We start from the raw sequence: 16451 nt of genomic DNA, 5'->3' as shown, positions 1-16451 counted from the left end.
TACGAGGCCTTGCTTTCCAGGTCAAGTTGTAGTTTTCTGCAAATGTGCTGAACAGAGTTTAATTCATATTAATTATTATTAAGAAAAGCATAAAAAAAAACCGAGACAACCGTACTCTTCAATACGGTGGTGTTAAAAATCAAGGTAACATGAAGGTTTCATTTGTGAAATTAAAAAAAAATAAAAAAAATTCTAAAAAGGTAGCTGCTTGTTACCAAAAATTTTGAGTGATCCACACATCAATTCAACAGTGACCTTCTTAGTACACATTTAGATAGTAGAAGCCTATTTGCCATTTCACAGAAACCAGATTTAAGTGAAACCACTGAAAAAGTCGTAAGTCAGAATCAGCGGGAGCATCTGTCCAGCAAGGATTGGACAGTCCATAAAAAATAGGGCACTCTTCTCCAGTACCCATGGGAAAAAAATAAGTGCATCCGTGATTTTTTTTTTTCCAGGCTGTAGTGACGGAGAAGGTTATTATGACTCTAATTATTGGCATTTAATAGTTCACAGCAAATGCTGGTAAAGAGGTCATATCAGTATGTGACCCAACTGCTCAATGAGCAGGCACTCGCTAGGGTTGAGGCAGGGGCGGATGGTAGTACGGAAGAGCAGGGGAAGCAGGCAGCTAGCTGGGTGACAGATAGAAGGAGGGGTAGAGCGAAGAGAACTAGGGAGGCTAGTCCTGAACTGGCACAACCCAACAAGTTTGCAAAGTTGGCAGATGAGGGGGATACCATTACAGAGCCAGTGCCACTGCAGCACGACATGCCCTCTGAATGCTGGGAAGATGACTGCTGCAGTGAGATGGGGACGGGGAGCGCAGGGCAGCTTAGACAGGTCCTATTGGTGGGGGATTCAATTATAAGGGGGATAGATAGGGCAATCTGTCACAAAGACCGGGATCGTCAAACAGCGTGTTGTCTTCCTGGCGCTAGAGTTCGACACATCGCAGATTGGATTGACAGATTACTGGATGGGGCTGGTGAGGATTCAGCAGTCATGGTGCACATTGGCACCAATGAACAAATTAGAGATCAATGGAGGGCCTCAAAAACGATTTCAGGGGCCTAGGATCCAAGCTTAGGGTGAGGACCTCCAAGGTAGTTTTCTTGGAAATACTACCTGCACCCCAAGCTACATTAGAAAGGTAGCAAAATCTTAGGAAGGTGAACAAGTGGCTCCGGAGTTGTTGTAAGAAGGAGGGATTTGGGTTCCTGAAGAACTGGCCTGACTTTGCTGTTGGCTACAGGCTTTACCGCAGGGACGGGCTGCATCTCAATGGGGAGGGTGCAGCTGTGCCTGGGGGAGAATATGGCTAGAAGGCTAAAGGAGTGTTTAAACTAGGGACTGGGGGGGGGGGGGGGGGAAACGGGGGTAGATAGTGTAGATAGCGACCTGGGACCAAGAAATGGAAAACAGGTTCGAGCAGGTGTGGGGTTAGTACAGTTAGAACTGACAAAGTGCTAATAGTACATTACGTAGCAAAAAAAATAGAAAGAAAAACAACAACCGTATAAATTATAGGTCAACGAATGCAAGAAGTCTGATTACAATATAGTAGAAATAACGGAAACATGGCTTGATGATCATTGCGATTGGGCGGTGACTTTACAGGGTTACAATCTCTTCAGAAGAGACCGCGGAAAGCAGAAAGGAGTAGGAGTATGTCTGTATGTTAAAGGGGTTCTGTCACTAAAAAAAAAATGCTCTACTTATCTATTGCTCCCCCATCAGTCTACTTACCAGATCTTCACCTCCCTTATCTTCTCCTGTCTCCTGCAGTCGGGGCTCACTTCACCTCCACTTGCCTGATTCTGCTCCTTCCTGTGAGGTTACGTACATTAGGATGGCAGTCTGCCAATGTACGTTACGTCACAGAGATTGCTCATGCCAGCTGTCTCTGAAATAGATTACAATTCCTTCCTAGGCGTTTAGATAAGTTTTTTAATGACAAAACCCCTTTAAATCCTACTTAATGTTGAAGCTACGAAAAGATATAGCTGCAGGAGTTGAATACGTGAAATCTCTGTGGGTAGAAATAAAAGGAGAAAAAAACTAAACAAAATCCTGATAGGGGTTTTCTATAGGGCACCAAAAGCAACAGAAAAAACTGAAATCTTATCGTTAAGGCAAATCGAAGAGGTGTTAAATCGCAATATACTCTCACAAGGGTGATAAGTTCTTGTGAACAATTAAAGATAACTACCTTAGGCAACTTGTGTGGGAGCCAACTAGAAGGAGGGCCACTCTGGACTTACCACTAACAAACTGGACAGAATCACGGGGGTGCAGGTGCAGGGACACTTGGAAAATAGTGACCACAATATAATTAATTTCCAGCTGTCATTTAACAAGAAGCCTTATCATGAAGCGACAAAAAAACCTAAAACTTTAGTAAAGCAAAATTTGATTGGTAAAATTAATTGGGATAATGTTCTCAAAAATAACAGTACAGACGTCAAATATGAGAAGTTTAAAAACATCCTAATGACCTCATGTGAGCTGTTTATACCCTTTAAAAACAAAAGAACTACAAGTAAAGGAAACCAGTGTGGCTTGACAAGACTGTAAGGGGGCAATAAATGAAAAAAAGAAAGCGTTTAAACTACTAAAACAAGAAGGCAGCGAAGAAGCGCTAAAATCATACAGGTAAAAAAACAAAATCAGGTAAAGAAAAGATCAAAATTGCTAAGGAGGAAGCAGAGAGACTGACTGCTAAAGAAAGCAAAAATAACCCTAAACTATTCTTCAATTATATAAATAGTAAAAGGATTTGCACTAAAAGCAGTGGCTCGCTAACAAATAATGCAGAAGAAACTATAGAAGACAATAGGGGGAAGGCAAATCTATTAAATAGTTTTTTTTTCTAGTATATTCATGAATGAGAATGAAATGCCACACGAGATGCAAGGGAATAAAATGAACCCCCCACTAAATATTGCATGCCTAACACAAGAGGAAGTGCAGAACTGGTTAAAGGGGATTAAAAATCGATAAATCGCCAGGCCCAGATGAAATACACCCAAGGGTTCTAAGGGAACTAAGTGACGTGATAGCTAGACTGCCATTTCTTATATTTATGGACACCATTGAGACCGGGGTTGAACCGCTGGACTGGCGCATTGCCAATGTGGCTCCAATATACATAAAGGGGTTTACAGACCGGCAAGTCTCACTTCAATAATTGGAAAAATATTTGAGGGGTTTCTGAGAGACGCCATCATAGAATACCTCAAGGAAAACAATGGCATAACTCCTCATCAGCATGGGTTCATGAGGGGGTCGATCATGTCAAACCAATTTGATCAGCTTCTTCGATGAAGTAAGTTCTAGGCTGGACCTGGGAGAGTCTATTGATTGTATATATCTGAATTTCTCTAAAGCATTTGACACCGTGCCGCATAACAGGCTGATATATAAAACGAGACAGCTCGGATTGGGCGAAAACGTGCGTATCTGGGTTCAGAACTGGCTCAGAGATAGAAAGCAGAGGGTGGTAATAAATGGTTCGTACTCTGATTGGGCCACCGTTGCTAGTGGGGTGCCACAGGGTTCAGTATTAGGCCCCATTCTGTTCAACATATTTATCAATGACCTTATAGAGGGACTGCATAGTAAAATATCAATATTTGCAGACGATATAAAATTATACAAGACAATTAATACAACGGAGGACAATGTGAGGCTGCAAACAGACCTAGATAAGCTGGGGGCTTGGGTAGAAAAATGGCAAATGAAGTTCAATGTTGATAAATGTAAGGTCATGCACAAGGGCAGGAGAAACGGATGTCACCAATATACACTAAATGGGGTACTGCTAGGGAAAAGTGAAATGGAAAAAGACCTGCGGGTACTAGTGGACTGTAGACTAAACTGAAGTAACCAATGCCAGTCAGCTGCTGCAAAAGCAAATAAAGTCTTGGGGTGTATTAAAAGAGGTATAGGGGCGAAGGATGAGAACATTATTCTTCCACTATATAAGGCACTTGTCAGACCTCACATGGAATACTGCGTACAATTCTGGTCACCGGTGCTCAGGAAAGATGTTACAATGCTGGAGGGGGTTCAAAGAAGGGCAACTAAATTAATAAACAGAATGGGAGGACTGGAATACCCAGATAGGATAACAAAATTGACATTATTTACCCTGGAAAAAAGACGGTTAAGGGACATTCACATAACTATTAGAGATGAGCGAACGCGTTCGTCCGAGCTTGATATTCGTGCGAATATTAGGGTGTTCGGGATGTTCGTTATTCGTAACGAACACCATGCGGTGTTCTGGTTAATTTAACTTTCTTCCCTGAGACGTTAGCGCTTTTTTTTGGCCAATATAAAGACAGGGAAGGCATTACAACTTCCCCCTGCAACGTTTAAGCCCTATACCACCCCCCTGCTCTGAGTGGCTGGGGAGATAAGGTGTCACCCGAGTATTGAAATCTGCCCCTCCCGCGGCTCGCTATGGATGCATTCTGACATGAGTTTAGGGAAAGTGCTATCGTGTTGGAGCTGCTATAGGGAGAGTGTTAGGAGTATTTTAGGTGTCAAGAACCCCAACGGTCCTTCTTAGGGCCATAAATCTTCTCTATATGCGCTCAATGGGGCCGGCGGCAGCAGCGCTGACCCCATTGAGAACATATAGAAGAGAAATCCTTCTTCTCTGGCACAGCTGTAACAGCTGTAGCAGAGAAGAACGATGTTTGCCCATTGAATTCAATGGAGCCAGCAATACAGCATGTTCCACTGAATGCAATGGGCTGCCGGCGATCGCAGGATGAATGGTCGGAAAGGGGTTAAATATATAACCCCTTTCCTGCAATTCATCCAGAAATGTGTTACACTAAAAATATATACCGGCGTATAAGGCGACCGGGCGTATAAGACGACCCCCCAACTGTCACCTTATACGCCGGTAATACAGTGGAGCAAAGAATAAAAAGCATTACTCACTTTTTCAGATGATCTGCGGCGCTCCTGCAGGCTGTCGCTCCCTCCTAATCCACGGCAGAGTATTCCTTTCTGCACGAAAGGCTTGAAATCCCCGCCTCCAGAAACACAGCCAATCACAGCCAATGACAATGATGTCATTGAATGGCTGTGATTGGCTTGAAATCCCCGCCTCCAGAAACACAGCCAATCACAGCCATTCAATGACATCATTGTCATTGGCTGTGATTGGCTGTGTTTCTGGAGGCAGGGATTTAAAGCCTTTCGTGGAGAAAGGAATAGTCTGCTGGGAACCAGGAAGGAGCGACAGCCTGCAGGAGCGCCGCAGATCATCTGAAAAAGTGAGTAATGCTTTTTATTCTTTGCTCGACTGTATTACCGGCGTATAAGGTGACAGTTGGGGGGTCGTCTTATACGCCCGGTCGCCTTATACGCCGGTATATATTTTTAGTGTAACACATTTCTGGATGAATTGCAGGAAAGGGGTTATATATTTAACCCCTTTCCGACCATTCATCCTGCGATCGCGGGCAGCCCATTGCATTCAGTGGAACCTGCTGTATTGCTGGCTCCATTGAATTCAATGGGCAAACATCGTTCTTCTCTGCTACAGCTGTTACAGCTGTGGCAGAGGAGAACGATCTTTATGCTGACAGTGGGGGGGGGGGCACTCTTGCCGCTATTGTGGCTTAATAGTGGGACCTGTGAACTTGAGATGCAGCCCACCATGTAGCCCCTCGCCTGCCCTATCCGTCACTGTGTCATTCCCATCATTTTCCTGAATTGCCCAGATTTTCACACATGAAAACCTTAGCGAGCATCGGCGAAATACAAAAATGTTCTGGTCGCCCATTGACTTCAATGGGGTTCGTTGTTCGAAACGAACCCTCGAGCATCACGGGAAGTTCGTTCCGAATAACGAACACCCGAACATTTTGGTGTTCGCTCATCTCTAATAACTATGTATAAATATGTCCCACTGCAGAATGAGCCACCCCTGCCACTCTACTCACTTTTTACCCTTAAAGGTAACGCCCCTCTATATCCAAATGTACTCCCAGACTGGAGGTTGCAACCCCTTCTTAGTCTTAAAGGCATGCTCCATCCCTGCAGTTCATGGCCGTTTCCTTACGTACTTTATAGCCTTTTAGTGTATACACAGAGGTCAGTTATAGTCTCCTCAGTTTATACACAGAGGTCAGTTATATTCTCCTCAGTACATACACAGAGGTCAGTTATAGTCTCCTCAGCACATACACAGAGGTCAGTTATAGTCTCCTCAGCACATACACAGAGGTCAGTTATATTCTCCTCAGCACATACACAGAGGTCAGTTATAGTCTCCTCAGCACATACACAGAGGTCAGTTATAGTCTCCTCAGCACATACACAGAGGTCAGTTATAGTCTCCTCAGTACATACACAGAGGTCAGTTATAGTCTCCTCAGTACATACACAGAGGTCAGTTATAGTCTCCTCAGTACATACACAGAGGTCAGTTATAGTCTCCTCAGTACAAACACAGAGGTCAGTTATAGTCTCCTCAGTACAAACACAGAGGTCAGTTATAGTCTCCTCAGTACATACACAGAGGTCAGTTATAGTCTCCTCAGTACATACACAGAGGTCAGTTATAGTCTCCTCAGTACATACACAGAGGTCAGTTATAGTCTCCTCAGTACATACACAGAGGTCAGTTATAGTCTCCTCAGTACATACACAGAGGTCAGTTATAGTCTCCTCAGTACATACACAGAGGTCAGTTATAGTCTCCTCAGTATATACACAGAGGTCAGTTATAGTCTCCTCAGTATATACACAGAGGTCAGTTATAGTCTCCTCAGTATATACACAGAGGTCAGTTATAGTCTCCTCAGTATATACACAGAGGTCAGTTATAGTCTCCTCAGTATATACACAGAGGTCAGTTATAGTCTCCTCAGTATATACACAGAGGTCAGTTATAGTCTCCTCAGTATATACACAGAGGTCAGTTATAGTCTCCTCAGTATATACACAGAGGTCAGTTATAGTCTCCTCAGTATATACACAGAGGTCAGTTATAGTCTCCTCAGTATATACACAGAGGTCAGTTATAGTCTCCTCAGTATATACACAGAGGTCAGTTATATTCTCCTCAGTATATACACAGAGGTCAGTTATATTCTCCTCAGTATATACACAGAGGTCAGTTATATTCTCCTCAGTATATACATAGAGGTCAGTTATATTCTCCTCAGTATATACACAGAGGTCAGTTATATTCTCCTCAGTATATACACAGAGGTCAGTTATATTCTCCTCAGTATATACACAGAGGTCAGTTATATTCTCCTCAGTATATACACAGAGGTCAGTTATATTCTCCTCAGTATATACACAGAGGTCAGTTATATTCTCCTCAGTATATACACAGAGGTCAGTTATATTCTCCTCAGTATATACACAGAGGTCAGTTATATTCTCCTCAGTATATACACAGAGGTCAGTTATATTCTCCTCAGTATATACACAGAGGTCAGTTATATTCTCCTCAGTATATACACAGAGGTCAGTTATATTCTCCTCAGTATATACACAGAGGTCAGTTATATTCTCCTCAGTATATACACAGAGGTCAGTTATATTCTCCTCAGTATATACACAGAGGTCAGTTATATTCTCCTCAGTATATACACAGAGGTCAGTTATATTCTCCTCAGTATATACACAGAGGTCAGTTATATTCTCCTCAGTATATACACAGAGGTCAGTTATATTCTCCTCAGTATATACACAGAGGTCAGTTATATTCTCCTCAGTATATACACAGAGGTCAGTTATATTCTCCTCAGTATATACACAGAGGTCAGTTATATTCTCCTCAGTATATACACAGAGTTCAGTTATATTCTCCTCAGTATATACACAGAGTTCAGTTATATTCTCCTCAGTATATACACAGAGGTCAGTTATATTCTCCTCAGTATATACACAGAGGTCAGTTATATTCTCCTCAGTATATACACAGAGGTCAGTTATATTCTCCTCAGTATATACACAGAGGTCAGTTATATTCTCCTCAGTATATACACAGAGGTCAGTTATATTCTCCTCAGTATATACACAGAGGTCAGTTATATTCTCCTCAGTATATACACAGAGGTCAGTTATATTCTCCTCAGTATATACACAGAGGTCAGTTATATTCTCTTCAGTATATACACAGAGGTCAGTTATGTTCTCCTCAGTATATACACTTGAAGATTAGGTAGATTCTTCTCAGTATATACACTTAGAAGTCAATTATATTCTCCTCCATTATATTTTCCTCAGTATATACACATAGAAGCTAAGGTAGATTCTCCTCAGTATATACACAGAGGTCAGTTATAGTCTCCTCAGTACATACACAGAGGTCAGTTATAGTCTCCTCAGTACATACACAGAGGTCAGTTATAGTCTCCTCAGTACATACACAGAGGTCAGTTATAGTCTCCTCAGTACATACACAGAGGTCAGTTATAGTCTCCTCAGTATATACACAGAGGTCAGTTATAGTCTCCTCAGTATATACACAGAGGTCAGTTATAGTCTCCTCAGTATATACACAGAGGTCAGTTATAGTCTCCTCAGTATATACACAGAGGTCAGTTATAGTCTCCTCAGTATATACACAGAGGTCAGTTATATTCTCCTCAGTATATACACAGAGGTCAGTTATATTCTCCTCAGTATATACACAGAGGTCAGTTATATTCTCCTCAGTATATATACAGAGGTCAGTTATATTCTCCTCAGTATATACACAGAGGTCAGTTATATTCTCCTCAGTATATACACAGAGGTCAGTTATATTCTCCTCAGTATATACACAGAGGTCAGTTATATTCTCCTCAGTATATACACAGAGGTCAGTTATATTCTCCTCAGTATATACACAGAGGTCAGTTATATTCTCCTCAGTATATACACAGAGGTCAGTTATATTCTCCTCAGTATATACACAGAGGTCAGTTATATTCTCCTCAGTATATACACAGAGGTCAGTTATATTCTCCTCAGTATATACACAGAGGTCAGTTATATTCTCCTCAGTATATACACAGAGGTCAGTTATATTCTCCTCAGTATATACACAGAGGTCAGTTATATTCTCCTCAGTATATACACAGAGGTCAGTTATATTCTCCTCAGTATATACACAGAGGTCAGTTATATTCTCCTCAGTATATACACAGAGGTCAGTTATATTCTCCTCAGTATATACACAGAGGTCAGTTATATTCTCCTCAGTATATACACTACCGTTCAAAAGTTTGGGGTCACATTGAAATGTCCTTATTTTTGAAGGAAAAGCACTGTACTTTTCAATGAAGATAACTTTAAACTAGTCCTAACTTTAAACAAATGCACTCTATACATTGCTAATGTGGTAAATGACTATTCTAGCTGCAAATGCCTGTTTTTTTGTGCAAAATCTACAAAGGTGAATAGAGGCCCATTTCCAGCAACTATCACTCCAGTGTTCTAATGGTACAATGTGTTTGCTCATTGGCTCAGAAGGCTAATTGATGATTAGAAAACCCTTGTGCAATCATGTTCACACATCTGAAAACAGTCTAGCTCGTTACAGAAGCTACAAAACTGACCTTCCTGTGAGCAGATTGAGTTTCTGGAGCATCACATTTGTGGGGTCAATTAAACGCTCAAAATGGCCAGAAAAAGAGAACTTTCATCTGAAACTCGACAGTCTATTCTTGTTCTTAGAAATGAAGGCTATTCCATGCGAGAAATTGCTAAGAAATTGAAGATTTCCTACAACGGTGTGTACTACTCCCTTCAGAGGACAGCACAAACAGGCTCTAACCAGAGTAGAAAAAGAAGTGGGAGGCCGCGTTGCACAACTAAGCAAGAAGATAAGCACATTAGAGTCTCTAGTTTGAGAAACAGACGCCTCACAGGTACCCAACTGGCATCTTCATTAAATAGTACCCGCAAAACACCAGTGTCAACATCTACAGTGAAGAGGCGGCTGCGGGATTTTGGGCTTCAGGGCAGAGTGGCAAAGAAAAAGCCATATCTGAGACTGGCCAATAAAAGAAAAAGATTAAGATGGGCAAAAGAACACAGACATTGGACAGAGGAAGACTGGAAAAAAGTGTTGTGGACGGATGAATCCAAGTTTGAGGTGTTTGGATCACAAAGAAGAACGTTTGTGAGACGCAGAACAAATGAAAAGATGCTGGAAGAATGCCTGACGCCATCTGTTAAGCATGGTGGAGGTAATGTGATGGTCTGGGGTTGCTTTGGTGCTGGTAAGGTGGGAGATTTGCACAGGGTAAAAGGGATTCTGAATAAGGAAGGCTATCACTCCATTTTGCAACGCCATGCCATACCCAGTGGACAGCGCTTGATTGGAACCAATTTCATCCTACAACAGGACAATGACCCTAAACACACCTCCAAATTGTGCAAGAACTATTTACAGCAGAAGCAGGCAGCTGGTATTCTATCGGTAATGGAGTGGCCAGCGCAGTCACCAGATCTGAACCCCATTGAGCTGTTGTGGGAGCAGCTTGACCGTATGGTACGCCAGAAGTGCCCATCCAACCAATCCAACTTGTGGGAGATGCTTCTAGAAGCGTGGGGTGCAATTTCACAATCTTACCTCAACAAATTAACAGCTAGAATGTCAAAGGTGTGCAATGCTGTAATTGCTGCAAAAGGAGGATTCTTTGACGAAAGCAAAGTTTGATGTAAAAACAATGTTATTTCAAATACAAATCATTATTTCTAACCTTGTCAATGTCTTGACTCTATTTTCTATTCATTTCACAATGCATGGTGGTGAATAAGTGTGACTTTTCATGGAAAACACAAAATTGTTTGGGTGACCCCAAACTTTTGAACGGTAGTGTACAAAGAGGTCAGTTATATTCTCCTCAGTATATACACAGAGGTCAGTTATATTCTCCTCAGTATATACACAGAGGTCAGTTATATTCTCCTCAGTATATACACAGAGGTCAGTTATATTCTCCTCAGTATATACACAGAGGTCAGTTATATTCTCCTCAGTATATACACAGAGGTCAGTTATATTCTCCTCAGTATATACACAGAGGTCAGTTATATTCTCCTCAGTATATACACAGAGGTCAGTTATATTCTCCTCAGTATATACAAGGAGGTCAGTTATATTCTCCTCAGTATATACAAGGAGGTCAGTTATATTCTCCTCAGTATATACACGGAGGTCAGTTATATTCTCCTCAGTATATACACGGAGGTCAGTTATATTCTCCTCAGTATATACACAGAGGTCAGTTATATTCTCCTCAGTATATACACAGAGGTCAGTTATAGTCTCCTCAGTATATACACAGAGGTCAGTTATATTCTCCTCAGTATATACACAGAGGTCAGTTATATTCTCCTCAGTATATACACAGAGGTCAGTTATATTCTCCTCAGTATATACACAGAGGTCAGTTATATTCTCCTCAGTATATACACAGAGGTCAGTTATATTCTCCTCAGTATATACACAGAGGTCAGTTATATTCTCCTCAGTATATACACAGAGGTCAGTTATATTCTCCTCAGTATATACACAGAGGTCAGTTATATTCTCCTCAGTATATACACAGAGGTCAGTTATATTCTCCTCAGTATATACACAGAGGTCAGTTATATTCTCCTCAGTATATACACAGAGGTCAGTTATATTCTCCTCAGTATATACACAGAGGTCAGTTATATTCTCCTCAGTATATACACAGAGGTCAGTTATATTCTCCTCAGTATATACACAGAGTTCAGTTATATTCTCCTCAGTATATACACAGAGGTCAGTTATATTCTCCTCAGTATATACACAGAGGTCAGTTATATTCTCCTCAGTATATACACAGAGGTCAGTTATATTCTCCTCAGTATATACACAGAGGTCAGTTATATTCTCCTCAGTATATACACAGAGGTCAGTTATATTCTCCTCAGTATATACACAGAGGTCAGTTATATTCTCCTCAGTATATACACAGAGGTCAGTTATATTCTCCTCAGTATATACACAGAGGTCAGTTATATTCTCTTCAGTATATACACAGAGGTCAGTTATGTTCTCCTCAGTATATACACTTGAAGATTAGGTAGATTCTTCTCAGTATATACACTTAGAAGTCAATTATATTCTCCTCCATTATATGTTCCTCAGTATATACACATAGAAGCGAAGGTAGATTCTCCTCAGTATATACACTTAGAAGTCAATTATATTCTCCTCCATTATATTTTCCTACATATATACACATGGAAGCTGAGGTAGATTCTCCTCGGTATATACACTTAGAAGTCAATTATGTTCTCCTCCATTATATTTTCCTCAGTATATACACATAGAGGTGGGGTAGATTCTCCTCAGTATACAAATCTTTTTCCTAGGCTTCATGCTTTCTGACTAAAGAACTATCTTGTGTATCATGGATTTTCGCAGTGTTTTTCACGCTTAGAATTGAATATTGAAGTTGCAACCCCTTTAATTTTCCTATTTACGATGTACAAAAAGGTTGTAGCAAATTTCAGGTTTGTGCGCTACAGATGTGTGTTATTAGTTACATTACATAGGGGATAACTTACTTTTGAGCTTAGAATTTAATGATCAAGTTATGACCCCTTTATTTTTTCTATTTAGAACCTAAAGAACGATTTTGCAAAATTTCAAGTTTGTATGACACCGGGAAGTTAGAGAATTAGATTAGGTACAAACAGAGGGTCACTTACTTTTGCACTTAGACTTGAATAAGCAAGTTGCGATCCCTTTACTTTTCCTATTTACGATCTAAGGAACAATTGTACAGATTTCACGTTTGTGAGGTACAGATATGTGTTATCAGTTACATTACATAGGAGGTTACTTACTTTTGCACTTAGCATTAAATAATGAAGTTGTGACCACTTTACTTTTCCTATTTAGGACCAAAAGAATAGTCGTGCCAAATTTCAAGTTTGTACGACATCGGGAAGTTAGAGAATTAGATTAGGTTAATTACACAGGGGTGCTAATACTTTTGCACTGAATAATCGAATTGTGACCCCTTTACTTTTGCTATTTACGACCTAAAGAATGCTCCTGCCAAATTTCACATTTGTACGACTTCGTGAAGTTAGAGAATTAGTGGCGAGTCAGTCAGGGCTGATAGAGAGAGAGACAGAGAGACGAGAGCAAGCTGAGACAGAGAGACGAGAGCGAGCTCAGACAGAGAGACGAGAGCGAGCTCAGACAGAGAGACGAGAGCGAGCTCAGACAGAGAGACGAGAGCGAGCTCAGACAGAGAGACGAGAGAGAGAGAGAGACAGAGAGACGAGAGAGAGAGACAGACAGAGATGAGAGAGAGAGAGAGACAGAGAGACAGAGAGAGAGAGAGAGAGAGACAGGGAGATGAGAGAGAGAGAGAGACAGAGAGATGAGAGAGAGAGAGAGAGAGACAGAGAGAGAGAGAGAGAGACAGGGAGATGAGAGAGAGAGAGAGAGACAGGGAGATGAGAGAGAGAGACAGGGAGATGAGAGAGAGAGACAGGGAGATGAGAGAGAGAGAGAGAGACAGGGAGATGAGAGAGAGAGAGAGAGACGGAGATGAGAGAGAGAGAGACAGGGAGATGAGAGAGAGAGAGAGAGAGACAGGGAGATGAGAGAGAGAGAGAGACAGGGAGATGAGAGAGAGAGACAGACAGGGAGATGAGAGAGAGAGACAGGGAGATGAGAGAGAGAGAGAGACAGGGAGATGAGAGAGAGAGATAGAGAGAGACAGGGAGATGAGAGAGAGAGAGAGAGAGAGAGAGACAGGGAGATGAGAGAGAGAGAGAGAGAGACAGGGAGATGAGAGAGAGAGAGAGAGAGAGAGAGACAGGGAGATGAGAGAGAGAGAGAGAGAGAGAGACAGGGAGATGAGAGAGAGAGAGAGAGACAGGGAGATGAGAGAGAGAGATGAGAGAGAGAGAGAGAGACAGGGAGATGAGAGAGAGAGATCAGAGAGAGAGAGACAGGGAGATGAGAGAGAGAGAGACAGGGAGATGAGAGAGAGAGAGAGACAGGGAGATGAGAGAGAGAGAGAGAGACAGGGAGATGAGAGAGAGAGAGAGAGACAGGGAGATGAGAGAGAGAGAGAGACAGGGAGATGAGAGAGAGAGAGAGACAGGGAGATGAGAGAGAGAGACAGGGAGATGAGAGAGAGAGAGAGACAGGGAGAGAGACAGGGAGATGAGAGAGAGAGAGAGACAGGGAGATGAGAGAGAGAGAGAGACAGGGAGATGAGAGAGAGAGAGAGACAGGGAGATGAGAGAGAGAGAGAGACAGGGAGATGAGAGAGAGAGAGAGACAGGGAGATGAGAGAGAGAGAGAGACAGGGAGATGAGAGAGAGAGAGAGACAGGGAGATGAGAGAGAGAGAGAGACAGGGAGATGAGAGAGAGAGAGAGACAGGGAGATGAGAGAGAGAGACAGGGAGATGAGAGAGAGAGACAGGGAGATGAGAGAGAGAGAGAGACAGGGAGATGAGAGAGAGAGAGAGACAGGGAGATGAGAGAGAGAGAGAGACAGGGAGATGAGAGAGAGAGAGAGACAGGGAGATGAGAGAGAGAGAGAGACAGGGAGATGAGAGAGAGAGAGAGACAGGGAGATGAGAGAGAGAGAGAGACAGGGAGATGAGAGAGAGAGAGAGACAGGGAGATGAGAGAGAGAGAGAGACAGGGAGATGAGAGAGAGAGAGAGACAGGGAGATGAGAGAGAGAGAGAGACAGGGAGATGAGAGAGAGAGAGAGACAGGGAGATGAGAGAGAGAGAGAGACAGGGAGATGAGAGAGAGAGAGAGACAGGGAGATGAGAGAGAGAGAGAGACAGGGAGATGAGAGAGAGAGAGAGACAGGGAGATGAGAGAGAGAGAGAGACAGGGAGATGAGAGAGAGAGAGAGACAGGGAGATGAGAGAGAGAGAGAGACAGGGAGATGAGAGAGAGAGAGAGACGGAGATGAGAGAGAGAGAGAGACAGGGAGATGAGAGAGAGAGAGAGAGACAGGGAGATGAGAGAGAGAGAGAGAGACAGGGAGATGAGAGAGAGAGATGAGAGAGAGAGAGAGATGAGAGAGAGAGATGAGAGAGAGAGAGAGAGAGAGAGACAGAGAGATGAGAGAGAGAGACAGAGAGATGAGAGAGAGAGACAGAGAGATGAGAGAGAGAGACAGAGAGATGAGAGAGAGAGAGAGACAGGGAGATGAGAGAGAGAGAGACAGGGAGATGAGAGAGAGAGAGAGACAGGGAGATGAGAGAGAGAGAGAGACAGGGAGATGAGAGAGAGAGAGAGACAGGGAGATGAGAGAGAGAGAGAGACAGGGAGATGAGAGAGAGAGAGAGACAGAGAGATGAGAGAGAGAGAGAGACAGAGAGATGAGAGAGAGAGAGAGACAGAGAGATGAGAGAGAGAGAGAGACAGAGAGATGAGAGAGAGAGAGAGACAGAGAGATGACAGAGAGAGAGACAGAGAGAGAGAGAGAGACAGAGAGATGAGAGAGAGAGAGAGACAGGGAGATGAGAGAGAGAGAGACAGGGAGATGAGAGAGAGAGAGACAGGGAGATGAGAGAGAGAGAGACAGGGAGATGAGAGAGAGAGAGACAGGGAGATGAGAGAGAGAGACAGGGAGATGAGAGAGAGAGAGACAGGGAGATGAGAGAGAGAGAGAGACGGAGATGAGAGAGAGAGAGAGAGAGAGAGAGAGAGAGACGGAGATGAGAGAGAGAGAGAGAGAGACAGGGAGATGAGAGAGAGAGAGAGAGACAGACAGGGAGATGAGAGAGAGAGAGAGAGAGACAGAGAGATGAGAGAGAGAGAGAGAGAGAGACAGGGAGATGAGAGAGAGAGAGAGAGAGACAGGGAGATGAGAGAGAGACAGGGAGATGAGAGAGAGAGAGACAGAGAGATGAGAGAGAGAGAGAGAGAGATGAGAGACAGAGAGATGAGAGAGAGAGAGAGACAGAGAGATGAGAGAGAGAGAGAGAGACAGAGAGATGAGAGAGAGAGAGAGACAGAGAGATGAGAGAGAGAGAGAGAAAGAGAGATGAGAGAGAGAGACAGGGAGATGAGAGAGAGAGAGAGACAGGGAGATGAGAGAGAGAGACAGAGAGATGAGAGAGAGAGACAGAGAGATGAGAGAGAGAGACAGAGAGATGAGAGAGAGAGACAGAGAGATGAGAGAGAGAGACAGAGAGATGAGAGAGAGAGACAGAGAGATGAGAGAGAGAGACAGAGAGATGAGAGAGAGAGACAGAGAGATGAGAGAGAGAGAGAGACAGGGAGATGAGAGAGAGAGAGAGACAGGGAGATGAGAGAGAGAGAGAGACAGGGAGATGAGAGAGAGAGAGAGACAGGGAGATGAGAGAGAGAGAGAGACAGGGAGATGAGAGAGAGAGAGAGACAGGGAGATGAGAGAGAGAGAGAGACAGGGAGATGAGAGAGAGAGAGA

General features: G+C 42.9%; 1 protein-coding gene across 2 annotated transcripts in view; it reads right to left on the bottom strand.

Moving 5' to 3' along the window:
* Nucleotides 1-16451, bottom strand: part of RHBDD1 (rhomboid domain containing 1) — a 95653-nt gene that overhangs the window by 57226 nt on the left and 21976 nt on the right. Inside the window, exon 1 of one of the 2 annotated variants that reach the window (XM_066599624.1) lies at nt 12721-12778. The exons of the other annotated variant lie outside the window; for it this stretch is intronic. The gene's annotated coding sequence lies outside the window, so the exon portion shown is untranslated. Of the gene's footprint in view, nt 1-12720; nt 12779-16451 lie in introns of those variants that run through there. 2 annotated transcript variants of the gene reach the window in all.

Source organism: Eleutherodactylus coqui, chromosome 1 (genome assembly GCF_035609145.1).
Source record: "Eleutherodactylus coqui strain aEleCoq1 chromosome 1, aEleCoq1.hap1, whole genome shotgun sequence".
Lineage (NCBI taxonomy): Eukaryota > Metazoa > Chordata > Amphibia > Anura > Eleutherodactylidae > Eleutherodactylus > Eleutherodactylus coqui.
This window is presented reverse-complemented; position numbering and strand designations above follow the sequence as displayed.